We start from the raw sequence: 15,530 nt of genomic DNA, 5'->3' as shown, positions 1-15,530 counted from the left end.
AAGTTCTTTGCTGTGTTTAACAGAAAATTGATCCAACCTTGGAAAATGATATATATACTGATTGTGTGTGCTTAACTAGTGAAGTTATTAGGCTTAAAAGGCTTTAGAACAGTCATTGTATGTCATGGTAATTTTTATGGTGCGTAAAAGTGTATGTGATACTAACTTAAACTACTCGATTATACGTGGAAACTCCTTAAGAGTTTTGTATGTCTTCATACATATCTTTTCGAAGGATAGGCAGAAAAGCAACTACCCAGTCATACACGAGCCCGTGAGTGTTCTGATTCCCGTGAAGAAAGCATTTCAAGACACTGCAGTGATCCAGATTCGGGACTTGCAGTGGTTTAGTACTCCGAAGTCAATAAGAATGTTTGGTTTAAAAAAAAAAAAAAAAAAAATTATTATACATGTATATTTTTTTAGTACTTATGAGACATAGTAACAATCAAGACTTCTCAATTCTGGAGTAAGAAGAGAACGGGAAGCAGACAACGAGTATATACAAGTTAATCAGACACTATGGGTCGAAGTCAATTCGGGGTGACTTGGGTATAGCCAAATACGCTTTGAGAATAGATAGAAGACATCATTATCTCTGAGTTGTTGCCCACTTAAAATTTTGAGCTTAACTGAACCTTAATCCGTATCACAGAAACGATGAAAACCATTTAAGTTATTTACATGCTTACAACCTGTTTCTCTATGTCATAATACAGCTAAACACGGATCCAAGTGACAGTCACATAGTTAGTATGATTCCTGTTGGGATCTTGTCTAAAACGTAGTGGTCCCTGACTAGACTGAAATTTGATCCCTTATTTCGTTAAAATTTTATAAGTTTTTCTATTTTTGTAGTTATATTAATTTATCGTTGGTTACTGGGTCTTGATCATATTTGTTTAACTCTTTTTGGAAACTTCTAATGTTAAGTGCAAGATTCTTCAAACTTAAAGGGCTGATTTTGAAATTACGGGCGAAGTTGTTGAATTCGGCGAAGTTGTGCTTAACTTCGCCTAGGCGAAGTTAAGCGTAACTTCGCCTGAACCAACTCTGCCCTATATAAGGCATTTAAAACTGGAACAGTTCATTATTGTCAAAACCACAGCGAACTTATTTTCAGAGCATAGTTCCGGCGATCTTATCATCCTTTTCGTTTTCGATCTTTGTGTTTCCAGTTTCTATTATACTCGTGGTATGTGTTGTCAATATCATTCCCAAACTTACTCGTTCGTTATAGTTTTACCCGGTTCGAGACCTCGGGTCGTCGAACCTTCAAAACCAAGTCTTTCACCTTTGTGTTACATGTTCATGGACGAGCTTTACGTCTTAACACCATTACTATATGTTGTTCTTCACTGCTGGATCGTCAAATCGGTCCGAAAACATCGGATCATTGCCTTATGAATCTGAACAGTCGCCGTTTCAGATTCAGGCGAAGTTATGGTTTAGGCGAAGTTATCCACAACTTCGCCTGTGGCTTAATTTCGCCTAAGGCGAAGTTAATCGCAACTTCGCCTGAAGCTTAATTTCGCCTGTGGCGAAGTTATCCGTAACTTCGCCTTGAACTCAAGTTCGCCTGAGGCGATGTTGTGCCAAGGCGAAGTTATCATTAACTTCGCCTATACCAATTCACTTAACAGTTTTTAGACGAACTTACAGATGAAGCGAAGTTGTTCCCAACTTCGCCTCACCTTTAAGTTCGCCTGTACAGGTTTAATCACAACTTCGCACGTGGTACAAAGCGAACTTGTGAGTTGCTTAACTGTTCTCTAACTTGTTTTGTTTTGTGCAGATATGGCTGCTGTTGGAGGTGCTGGTGGTGACGACGGTGATGATCAACGACAATTCTTTCCAGCCCATAACCAGTACATCACTTTAGATCCAGACGCACGAGGCGTAGAAGACTACAGGGAGATTATCACGTTTCTCCAGCGATCAAGAGTCTTTCATGCGATCACAAATACACTGCCCATTTCTCTGCCTAACATTGAAGACTTTTGGCAGACAGTGTACTATGATTGCAGGCCTGAGCCTCCGGTGATGCGAGCAACCGTAAATGGTCATGACATACAGTTTTCCTCGGAAGATATACGGTTGGCTCTGCAGTTCGGTGAAGAAACAAGAGATGACCCAACGGAGTTCGTAGCTCCTTTCCGTGATGGAGCTTATTTGAGGATGGGTTATTCGGGTCCGCTGGGGGACTCGCAGAGGAGGAAAGGGTTTTTGCTGGATCAATGGCGCTTCCTGATGCATGTATTGATTGTATGCATGTCCGACAGGAAGGCAGGAACAGATGGGATGGGCGCGACGATGCAGTCAGCCATGATAGCGCTGACTTACAACCGCCGATATTCTTTTAGTCAGCTGATATTCTACGAGATCGATCGTCAGAGAAGGGCTGTGGCGCGCGAGCGATTCACTATGTATCCTCGTTTCTTACAGATGATTTTGAATCATGTCGCTCCGTCGCTACCGCAGAGACGCCCGATTAGATACGTCGAATGCGTGACGAAACGTATCTTTGCTCAGTGCCGCACTTCGAGCACTCGTAGCAAGCCTGAGCTGCGTCCCAGGCATACTCCATTATTCGGGTATCTCATCAATCCGGAGTATGTTCCTGCAGGAGGGGACGAGTTCAGAGACCCGCAACCACATCAGGCGGCAGCACCACATGCTGTATCAGCTGCGCCTGTTGTATCTACTGTTGCCTCTGCTGCTGTGCCAGCTGCGGTATCTCCTGCTGTGTCTACTGCTGAAGACGTTGATCTTGATGCTGCCTTTGGCGGACATGGTTTGTTTGATATGGATGTCTCGGGTCCTCAGTTTATGGATGTTACTAGAGCAGTTACTTCGGTAGCTGACTCCGATCTAGACGAAACGTTTGCTGAAGCGAGACGACTTATGGTGTCTCGGGAGAGAACTACGGGAAAGAGGCCGAGAAATGTAGACGAGGATGAGGACGAAGTTGATGAAGAGGAGGCAGTGTAGATTGTGCTCAGACGTTCACGAAGAGAACAGACAGGTATGGGTTCCGGAGCTGGAGAATCTTCGAGGCTGGTACGTTTTGCTCCACCTGCCTTGTCTGGTATGTCTCTTATTCCTTCCACAGCACAGGTTACTGCTGTCGAGACGTCGGCCCCAGCAATTGTGTCTCTACCACCCCAACCGCTTAATCCACCGGTGGTAGTTGCACGATTTGTTGAGTCGACCATGACTACTACTGCAGGGTTACCAAGTGTACCACCTGCGGTCACTTCTGCTGCTGATGTCCCGCCAACTCCAACGCCTACTTCAGATTCCGAGAGGATTACATCACTAGAGCGGATTGTTGCTGAACAGTCAAAGACCATTCAAAGCCTAGTGGAATCCAATCGACTACAAGCAGCCCTCCTGGTTGAACACGGTAAAGTTATAGATGCCTTCAAGGCATTCTTGGCATCTCAGGGGGAGAAGACTTGTAGGGGAGATGAGTTGAGGACGAAACGGAGAGAAGATCATGACGATGATCCCAATGCACCGGAAGGTGCAGGTGGTGAGCTGCCAAGAACCTCTCAGGCTCTTGGGGCTTCCACAGCTGAGGGGGAGTCTACAAATGCAGCTGGTGACGACGTGGTAGCGGTTGATGATGATGCTGATGTTGAAGATGTTATCGACGCATTGAAAGAGTTGGATGAGGAGGATGATGAGTTTATGATTGAAGATGATGTGCTGCCAGTTGATGAGATCGAGAGGATTGGAGAGCAGATTACGGTTGAAAACGTGTTAGAGGAAGGGGAGATTGTTGATGACTCCGTGGAACACGAGATTCCGGAGGTTGATAGACCAGAGTTGGGTGATGAGAACGCGGTGGAAGATGCTGAGTGGGAGGAACAACCGAAATGGAAGGAGGGTTGTGCCCACTGGTTCGTAAAGACGAAGAAGCCGGCGGTCCCTAAGATGTTCAGAAAAAGTTACAATATTAAGGGATACGCGGAAGCCAAGAAAGGTATTATCTGCTGGTTATACGACGAGCAGCTGCGGCTCTTCGTGATCAAGAGATACGATGGCATTCAGTACTTCCAGAGAAAGTTGAGATCTCTAAACACACTGCCAGAATATGAAGTAAAAGATTTAGCCAGACTGGGATTGATAAACAGAAGTGAAGACAACATGGCTAGAATCATTGCGAAGATCGTGTGGAAAGAGTGCGTTAAAGAGAAAAAGTTTGAGCTACTGAAACCACAAAAGGGGAAACTTGTCGAAGACAAGGATAGAGGTCTGAGAGTTGATGGAAAACCTTGGATGGTCATGAAATACAAACCGATCCGGTGCCTTAAAGAAGTACCGATGAAGTTCATGCCCAAGGACGTGCTCAAAGATCTAAAATGGTGGTACGTGGATTGTGAGACAGCTGAGGCAGTAATGGAAGATGAGGATGAACAAGAAGTACTTCGGGTTTACGACCCGATGCATCTTGTTAAACTATCGCAGGCTGATCTGAAAGTGCTCAACGAGAAGAAGATCTTCTACATTCCTGCTTGGAAGGATCAAGCTAGGAAATATCAACGGGTGGTGTCGGTATGTGTTAGAGAAGGGGCGCATGGGTAGAGATGCAAGATTACAAGACTCAAGATTTGAAGATCAAGATATGAAGCTACTGCCAAGGGGGAGTCTGTTGGTACATGTGTGTCAGTAGTTCATAGTCTAGCATTTGTAATCGAGTCTGTAATGCAATTATGTTTTGATTATGTTTATATTTGTAACACGCGAAGTTGTCAACAAGTTCGCTCTGGCGAACTTGTTGAATCAGCGAAGTTATTGACAACTTCGCCTATGGCGAAGTTGTCATGTTTATATACTGTTTCAGCCGAAACAGTTAGAGTTGGTCGTTTAGGGTTTTCGTTTCAGCTGTTCACTTCGTGTGTTACGTGTTATTGTCTGTAATAGTGACCTCGGGTCACGTGTTTGTTATCAATATAACGTGTTTGGTTTATTGCTTGTGTGTTCGATCTCTACATACTCTACACTCGTATCTACCTACGCAGGGATTCCGCACCTGCGTTGTTAGCGATATCCCGTGTACGATCCGTCCAGGAACCAACAGGGTTCTTTCGTTCTTTTTCATTGTCTTTGTTAATTAATTTTCACGATGTTTCTCTTTGTTTTTTGGTTTAATTATTTGTCTTAGATTATAACTATGCTAGGCTAGACTTTATGTCTACCTAGGTTTGATGAACATGTGTTGATATAATTCTTGCTTTAGATATTGTTTTGATTATGGATTTTGTTATTTTATAGTAAAAGACTTGATTTTGTTTTCATGATGCGTATAAGTATTTTCTTGATTAATTTTCATGATTTTGTTAATATTTTACTTTATTTTGTAGTCCAAAATTCATCCTTGCATTGAGGACAATGCAAAATTTAAGTGTGGGAATAGGATATTTGAGTCATAGTTTAATTTTGACTATTTGAAAAAAAATATAAAAATATTGAAAATTTTTTTAAAAAAATGTCTCTTGAATCTAGTTTTTGCGTTAAAGTGGGAGATGATGATATTTATCGGAAATTGGTTTTTCAAACTACTAATAATATGAGATAAATAAACGAAAACGCACTTAACTTGGGATGTGTCGGTAGGCTCAACCTTGAAAATGAAAGGGCAATTTGAAAAAATAGGTCGGAATTCTCTTGTGGGTAAAGCGTTTTGTCCGTAGAAAATAAGTAATGAAAGGTCAGCCATACTCAAGCCTCAATTCTTGGTATGAAAAAGTGGAAAATATTATAAAGTTTGAAAAGTTTAAAATTTTGAATACGTTATCATATGATGCTTGGGTAGGTTTAACGTTAGAGTATGTCGTGTAGCCTGTGATATAAATCTTAAACCGCTTAGTTTTAGTGTTTTACACATCATTGGCGTATGGTTTTATAACCTTAAATCTTGTATTGATGGGATGCCCCGGTTCCGGAGACCATGGGTCTGTATGCAGTCTATTCATCTGGGTATTCACAATTCCAAATGGGGTTGTAAATATTTAAAATAAAGCTAAAAAAGAAAGCAAACCCTTATAAGTCTTTAAACATGATCACAAAAAGTACAAAAGTGCAAATACATTACAGACTTGATCATCCACGCTGTTAGTCATGTGGGGTCCCCTTGCTTGCGTCTCATTACCATTAAGAAACGGACCACAAGGGACACGCCACATGTAAGCCCTACAGATGAAATTTTTGCATACTCACCTATGGTAATGGGTCGGTGTATTGCTTGATAACGGGGGTATGTCATGTTGTGGGGAACACTAGCTATTAATTAATTGAACCTTAATCGTATCTAATGGCTGCTTGATAGACTTTGATACTTAAGATTAGGTGGATAAACAATACCCTTGATCGTCTTAACTATTCATGCAAAAAATAGAGCAACAAAAGTTTTAAATCTGCTAATTTTGAGGTTTAAGTCAACTTGGGGTGGTCTGGTCCGGTAAAAGCTGAAAATAAGCGGGTCTTAATTGTGTAAATTACTGAGTAAAAAATTGTCGGATCATATTTGTCCCGGTAAGGATTAAGGCATGAGTTTAAGTGGACAACAATATCGGTGATCGCGGTTTTTGCGTTTTTCTAAGCTTTAATAATTAACCTGTATGTTTTTAAGACCTTATTTTCCGATAACGATCCAACTGCATAAGACTTTTTCATGGACGAAAAAAGAGTAAGTGTGGGGATATTTGATATACATGTATTTATACATCTCGAATCCCCTGTAAAGTTTTGTATATTTAATGTTTTGAGTTCGTTTTAGTTCGAGTTTCGTTTGTCTTTTATTTAATTAAGTTTTGAGTCAAGTATTGTATGATTTTCATGTTTTAAATCTTTTGGTGTCTTTCACGTTAAACTTAATTCTTTCTATCAATTTATGATAAGTTTATGCTCGTTTTGCTCGTCATTGATTACATGATTAATTCACTTACGAGTTTTGATTTATTTGCATATAGATGGTGGTTTGAAAGTCAAGGAAAAGAAGGTCTAGAAGGTTCTAAGTGTTGCTTGGGATTCAAGGAAGATAATTAAAAAGATTTAGCAACAAATAAATAAATAAAAAAGAAAAATCCGGAATCCACCTTTTAAGGGCGCCGCGCCCCGGGAAGGCAAAGGGCCTCGGGGTGCCTAGGCCTTATGGTTAGCAAAAAAAGGGCACCGCGCCGCGCGGAGCTAAGGGTCGCGGGGAGCCTAGGCCTCCTGGTCAGCTATCTTCGCAAGCCCAAGCCCAGTTCGTTTATATATATATACTATTGCATACCAATCCGATACTACAACTTTTGGCAGCCGATTTTCTAAGGGTTAGAGCAAGTTTGTGAAGGTTTTGAAGCTAGGAATCAAGGGAGATCATCGAGCTTTCATACGGGTGTTCAAGGATCGATTAAGACGGGTTCTTTCATTCTTTTTCATTGTCTTTGTTCATTAATTTTCGAGATGTTTCTCTTTGTTTTTTGGTTTAGTTATTTGTCTTTGATTATAACTATGCTAGGCTAGACTTCATGTCTACCTAGGTTTGATGAACATGTGTTGACATGATTCTTGCTTTGGATATTGTTTTGATTATGGATTTTGTTATTTTATAGTAAAAGACTTGATTTTGTTTTCATGATGCTTATAAGTATTTATTATCTTGATTGATTGTTAACTATTGCTTCACGTAGATCTTTTATCTTTTGATTGTGTTCTTTAGATTTAGGGTTTATGTTTAATCAATTACTTGGTGTTTTGATTATTATGGTTAAATGGGCCCATTAGATCATAGAAGTTTGTTGATAGTTGGTTAAGGTTTTAAATGTTTTGCTAAATTCCAATAGCTGTAAGGTGAGGAGTTGTTCATGTGTCTTGGTCAATTGCGTGCTAGGATAGTTAGTGACAATATTCTTGCTTATTGTGTTGATCCATGTTCATGATGTCATGTTAGCTTATCAAGTTATCTAGGGTTTAGTGTTTCGTAAGATTGCTTGCTTTAGATACTATTAATTAACCCTAATTGATGACTTTGCGGAAATTAATTCAACTGATTGCTTACTAATCTAATAATTGTTCTTTGGAATTTCATTTGATTCAGTCAAAGGTCCTTAGGGTTTGTTAGATGAACACGTTTATAAATCAGTTTCCATAATCATGTTATTTGTCCATTGCTTAATGATTGTTGATGCATGGGATTCTTACCTAGGTAGATTCCTTCTCTGATTGGTTTCGATCTTGTGTTTAGTAGCTTGTTTATCGTTAACTTGTTTATTTACTTTCTTAGTTTAATCTTATTTTAATATTAGTTTAAAAATCCCCCTTAATACATTAATAATAAATAGTCGTGTCGTAAGTCGAGTCTAATTAGTTAATTAACGTAATTTATAGAGACCTGTGGGTTCGATATTCCGAACTTACTTAGCTCAGTACAATTGACCGGTTCACTTGCCGGTGTTTTGTTTAGTTGAGTCTTAGGTCTTGTTTTTATTACTTGTTTAATTTAGTTAATATTTATTGACTGTTTTTAGCACATCATTCGTGTCGGATCAGTCAGCACGTTAGATGCTTGGGACTTGTTTATTTTTCTATTTTAGTATTTATTTCGCCTATTCATTAATATGAGTTAATTACTATCCTCATTTTCACTCTTCACTTTTTGGGGCTTTATGCTTACCAAAATAAATATTTATTCATATCATATCTCAAATCACGAATCATTATTTGCTTATTGTGTTGTATGCAATTTGATGTTATGTGCAATATGCTTTATCTGTTTGTTTTATCGCATTGGGAAATGCCCATCATAGTTTATCTTATTAATATGATCACAAGGTGTCTTAGTAGCCACTTATTATGTTCAATGAATCATGGTTAAGCGTCACTTATATGTTATATCAATTGCATTACTCACATTAACGCACATGATTTGTTTGTTTTAGTATTGTTATATATCAAACTAGTGGTTTTCTCACTCAATATGTTTTTTGACAACTCATTTTATTTTACGCATATTACATGTGCTTTACTAGATGATATCAACGGGTGAAGAAACCTAGATGTTGGAATTTAGGATAGTTAAATAAAATAACAATTTTTACTTATATTATTTTATCAAATATCTGTTTTGTTTAGTTGTTTGAACTAACATATCGGATTGAATGAAATAAATTAAATAGTTATTGACATTATTTGTGACATTCGTCAATTTTGGGTTCTATTTGTATTCGTTTGTGTATTCGTTTATCACGTAAACCGACCCGATTTATATCCCGAACATTTCAAATATATAAAATATTGGATTTTATGTTACTAAATCATTCTCATTTGTTTAATTTGAAAAACATCTTTTACGGATTCGAAAACGCCTTTAAAACGAGCAAATTACATCAAAAACGAACTTCCAGACGCGAAACGAACCACGCTAGACGAGTTGGACCAACCCCACCCCTAGGGGGCGTCGCTCCGCGCCGCGCGGACACGAGTTGGACCAACACCGATCACTAATGGTATAGCACCATGGAAGTCCGAGTATCGAACACAAGGACACTTGAAAACGTTAATGATACTTAACCCTAACCAAGACTCACCTAAGAATATTTAAATGATTTTTAGTAATTAACTACTTAACCTAACTTACTTTAACTAAATTAATTAGCTAGACTTAACTTAACTTAACTAAACACTTGAAAACTTAGAAACTTAACTGCAATCGGAGAAAACGTCTACCTAGGTAAGAATCATATTGAAGGTATAATAAGCTAATGGATTGAGGATTCTCACGACACCGGTTTCTAAGGATGACACAACTAAGGTTCACTCAAGAAAGCTAGATCACCTCTCAGTCTCACTAACAAACTCTAACTTACACTTAGTTGATTTTAAGAACAAACCGGGAAACGAATTGTTAAAGTGCTCTAATGTCGACTCTCCTCTCGGTCTCACCGACACACTACCCTAATGGAGACGAATACTACGCAACCAAGGATAGAGGAACAATTTAGTTTAACTTAAATTAGATCAACTAATCGCTCAAAAACCCAAACCCGACAAGAACCGAACCCGCTCTCGCGCGGTCCTAATCCTAACAAGTAAAAGCTATGAGATGACCTTACTTCCTATCACCTCTCGGTCTCTAAGAAGGTGTTCACCCACTGATTATATTCAATTAATACACTCACTTAAACCCTACGGTTGATCACCCCGCAAACAAACCCTAAACACAAAGTAAGGAGTTCTAACAAGCAACAATCAATCAAAACTTATTCAATTAATCAAAGCAAGAGGTATATGAGTATAACTAATAAATTCACAGCCACTAAACACAACCTAATTCAATGTTAAACCAAACTTTTCATTAACAATTCAAGTCATGATAATCAACAATCCATATTACTCATTAAAACCTAACAATAAACATCTAACCCAGGTAGAACTAACACGTTTAGCCAATCATAATCAATGAAAAATAGATGAAATAGATATAAATGATAAACATGTTCATATAAATCTGATTACAAAAGGATTGAATGCTTAAAAACCAAAAACGAACTCACAAACGTTAAAATAGTCAAAACCGACAACCGAAGGATAAAAGATGGAACGTTAAGCTTGTCCTCCTTGGTTTCTCCTCTAGAGAAGGTGTGGGATGGCTGGAAACTTGAACAAAATCGTTCATAGGCTTTTAGGGTTTATATATATGTTTAATCACCTCCTTTCTAATATAAAATAGGTTAAAACAAGCCCACTAGAAGACAAAATAGATGTGGTAGCTGATTCTTGAACATTCTTGGCAGCCTTGGGACATTTTGGAATCTACCACATGCTTCTTGAATGGTATGACCTGGTCGCGTAGCTCGAACATGACATTTTATGACGTTTTTCGACTTTCAGCTCGTTTATCTTCGTTTTTGCGTACCGGCTTCATCCTAGCTCCGTTCTAGCTGATTCTTTTTTCATTTGACTCGTTTTCTCGCTCTCTTCAACATGGGACCTATCACATACACAAACATGTAATTTAATGCAAGAATAAAAAAATAATCGTTAACGTTTAAGCACAAAATAACATAAAAACTATTAGGATAACATGTGTGTTTTACACCACATCAAACATCCCCATACTTAAACCTTTTTCGTCCCTGAAAAAGAAATCTACACAGGATCGTAACCAAGTGAAAAACAACAAACTCCCAGATTATTAATCATTATCAAATTTTGATGGATGAATGGTCATGTGGAGGTCGTACGAGCTATTCCTAAATATTATTGGACTTTGTCCTATAAATTACTAATTTTTATTTATTGACTAAGAACCTTCGAGTCCCAATAGTGTATCCTCAGAGTCACCATCCCCAAGGTAACACGTAAACTCTAAGTCCCGTCTAGTATGTGCACTTTGGCCTCTTTTACTAATTTTAAAGAATCATTCTTTGGCATTTTACAATACATAACTTTCTTCACAAGCATTTTTCTTTTATTGAACAACTTTTGAGAATACACAAGCATAACTTTCAATACATACTTTTCTTCTTTCTTTCTTTTCTTTTTCTTTTCTCTTTTTTTTTCTTTTTTTTTCAATCTTTTATATCACCTTAAAAAATATAACTATTTATAAGCTCGTAGAAAGATGGACATGTGGTGTGTGCTGGTTTAAGTGCGTCTAAGTATAACCATCTCAAAGTTTTCAGATTACGGTAATCCTCCCTAAGCATCAAAATTCGGTTTCATCGTTTTTCAAATTATTATATATATAAAAACTGCTAAAAAGGACTATTAAAGCTAGTTGGGCCTACCGACACATCCCAAATCAGATATGTGAACCATCCCTTCTTTTATTATTATATTATATATTTTTCAAAAGTTCCGAGAGTTCGTTAACACAACGGTAATAATATCATTTCCTGCTTAACGTAGAAGAAAAACAATTTTCAAGGGACATTTTTCTTTAAATTTTTTACTTTAAATATTAACTCTCAAGATTTTCAATATTCTTTTATTTTTCTTAAAATGAAAACGTCAGTTCCTCATCCCCACACTTAAATTTCACATTGTCCTCAATGTGAGACAAGGAAAAGACAAAACTAAACATAAAGAAAAATAAAGTGGAACAGACTCCCCTGGTATATGTGATCTGCAAGTGTGCGGTGAATCATGTTCCTCATCCTTCCAGTTACTCGCCATTTTTACCAAATCAAGTTTATAGCTTGAGCGTGAGTACTTTCATTTCCCCGTTTTCCATCTTTCGTTTTAGGGGTGATATTGCATACTTATTTCAATCTAAATGTTTTATACTTGAGTCGCAAACAACAAACTTTATTGTATACTTTACTTAAATAAATGCTCGATTTGGTGTTCTATGCTTACATCCTTATATGCTTATGTGTTTACCGCTTTTGGTTGGTTGATTCATAAATCCGTGAACTATCTGGTATTCTCTTATAGCACAGTGTCGTTAATGTATTCTTATTAACGAGCTCATGAAATCCGAATCTATTTGGTATTCTCTTATAGACGGTGCCGTTAATGTATTCTTATTAACGACCTCATATAAAAATCCTGAACCATATGGTATTCTTTTATGGCAGGTGTCGCTAATGTGTTAGCGATCTCATTATTATCCAAATTGTTTCTTTTGTTTATTGTTTTGTATACAATATTGTGGCATTTTTTATTATATATATACTTGTTAAAAAACCATGAAATTGCTCATCAACCTTTGTGTTGACAACTTTATTTTATGCAATGCTACAGGTTTGAATTTTGTTGGCTTGAGGACTTGACGAAAAACGTTACCAAAACTATTAGGATATTAGCAAAACGAACAATTTATATTTATTTTGTATGAACAAGATGTGTTGTTTATTGATTTTATGAAATAAAATGAGTTGATTAAATATTGTCGTTTTTATAGCGTATTGTGTATTTATTCAATCACATTGCACCCTGACATGTTCCGCCGCCTTTGGTCGGGGTGTGACATTATTATTAGTATTGTTAGTGTCTTTGCGCTATGAGCAATATGTTCACGCCTCGACATTTCCGCCTTAGGTTGGAGTGTGACAAGTAGCTAATGACCGACTTGGCTTGTTTCGAGCATTTTTTTCTCGATCTGAGGCTCTGAGCTCAAGTAGCTCCTGGGTAGGGCTGTTCAAAAAGCTCACGGCTCGAAGCTCGCTCGAAAAAAGCTCGGAGAAAGCTCGCTCGAAATCGGCTCGATTCTAAACGAGCCGAGCCTAGCTCGGAGTTAGCCCCGGCTCGACTCGAGCTCTCTCGATAGGCTCGAAATATTTTATTTTAATTTATTATATATTTATATATAACACAAACCCTAATATCTTATATCATATACACAATACATCGCGCCTCTCTCTCTCTCTCTCTCTCTCTCTCTCTCTCTCTCTCTCTCACTATAATCTGCGCCGCTCCCTCCCTCTCACTAAAACAAGATCCCGTCTGGCCATCTCGTCCCGTCGCCATCCCTTCAAACTCACAACCACTTTTATACTCACTTGTGTGCTTAACCACCCCTTCAAACCTCTCAATCCCCTGTATCTCCGGCACCACCGCCTCGACATTCTCTCCGGTAGCCACCACCAACCACCTTGACTCATACACACAATCTTGTGTAACCACTTTCCAAACACCATCATACTCAGCACTTTCCACTTTCCACTGTTTGGTTGAACTTTGGCTTGATGTTAAAGTGGTCAGCATAAGCTTCCATGGAAGCTCACAAAACTGTTTAGGGAGATGAAGTTTTAACCTGTCATAAGTTCTGTGTTGCCATAAAGAACCAATGCAGTCACTTCTTTCAAGAACAAGAGATGGGATATTATTTTCTTGAAGACAAGCTGCTACGGCTATACCAGAAGGACCAAATTCGAGCCAAATAGAGCCGAGCCGAGCCGAGCCGGTTCGATTCAAAACCGAGCCGAGCTTGAGCTCACATTTTTAGCTCGATTAAGATTCGAGCTCGAGCCGAGCCAGCTCGAATAGTTATCGAGCTCGAGCTGGCCCTGGCTCGGGCTCGGCTCGGCTCGTGAACAGGCCTACTCGTGGGTGGATATGCTCGTTTCGAGTTTTTATCAATTCAATCTCAAGTAGCTCGCAAACGTCAACGTGTTTTGTGCTTTTCATCAATCTGAGTTCAAGCAGCTCCACTTGAGCTCAAAAAGCAATCCCGTCTTGTTTCAAGGTTTATATCAACCCAAGCTCAAGTAGCTAACAAACGGCTCGACTTGTTTGCGCCATAGTATAATACATCTATTAAACTTAAAATACATGCTCGTCTAAAGGCTACCTCTAGTGAGAGTTTGCTCAGATGATTAGACGACCTATCTAACCATTTGGACGACCCGTCTAAAATTACAAATACTACAAAATACAAGTAATATGAACGAAATTATTATTAATAGAAGATAAAATTTTAATTTTTATGTAAATATTTGAATTTTTAATGGGTTTTCTAAAACTCATTTATAAATTATTTTAGTTTCACTCTTATAAATTATAATATAATAACTAAACTTTTTAATTTCCCACTACATATTTTTGAATTCCCGCCTGTTCAAAATTTAAATTTTCCCTCTTTTAAGTTTATTGGACATCATATTTTACAATGGTTTCTTGAATGGAGTTTCATTAATGGAGAGATGAGAAAGGATTTGGAAATAAGTGAAGAAATTTTGTGTATTTTTAAGAGAATCGAAGACGTCCGTGTTAGCAAATTCTCACGTGTAATCGTTGAGGTAATAACACCATCACTCAATTCAGTTTTAATGAAATAATAACTGTAATTTGATGTTAATTTGTTTGATTTCGTAAATCTTGTGTTGACGGAAAGGAAACAGGGCTATATACTTCTCAAAACCACCGAGGACCTTTGTACCCCTTCGGTAACCTCTCAGGAAATCACAATTTCTCTTTTCTTTTTTTTGTATGTTCATCAATTCAACTTTTGATCTTTAGCACCAATTACTGTATGCACAGCGGAGAGAGTAATTAGAGAGTGGGATCGAGGTTGCAAAGCTACTTCTTTGGTTTCTAAATCCAAATATTGTCCTTAATCTACAAATTCATCGCCGCCAAAGAGGTTCGATTTTGCTTCTGATTTGAGTTCAATGTATTCTTTTTATTTAGTATATGTATATTCTAACATATTGGAAAATCAATTTCATGTGGAGGTCTTCAAATCAATTGGTAGTAATTTGCATTGAATACTTAGTTTTGTGATTTATCTTTTTGGCTGTGGTGAAGTATTGGAGGATGGAGTGTGATTAAAGTTAGAGCTGCACTACCATAGCAGAATATAAGGCTTATATTGTAGACTAATTAGTTGATTACTATCTATTTAATAGCTAGTCGATTTCTAATTTCATGTTAGGTGATATTGAAGAATATATAGTTATGTCATTGTTTAATTCTTTATTCTTAATGTGTTTATCTCGGGAAGCCACTGTTAAGTTCATAAATATGCATTTCAATTTAATTTCTTCTGTCCTGTTACATTATACTTGTGTTTTCTTCTTAAATTATCAAATTAT

The sequence above is a fragment of the Bidens hawaiensis genome, unplaced genomic scaffold (assembly GCF_021521415.1).
Source record: "Bidens hawaiensis isolate Kalapana, Puna unplaced genomic scaffold, B.hawaiensis_p1.1 tig00002307_1, whole genome shotgun sequence".
NCBI lineage: Eukaryota > Viridiplantae > Streptophyta > Magnoliopsida > Asterales > Asteraceae > Bidens > Bidens hawaiensis.
This window is presented reverse-complemented; position numbering follows the sequence as displayed.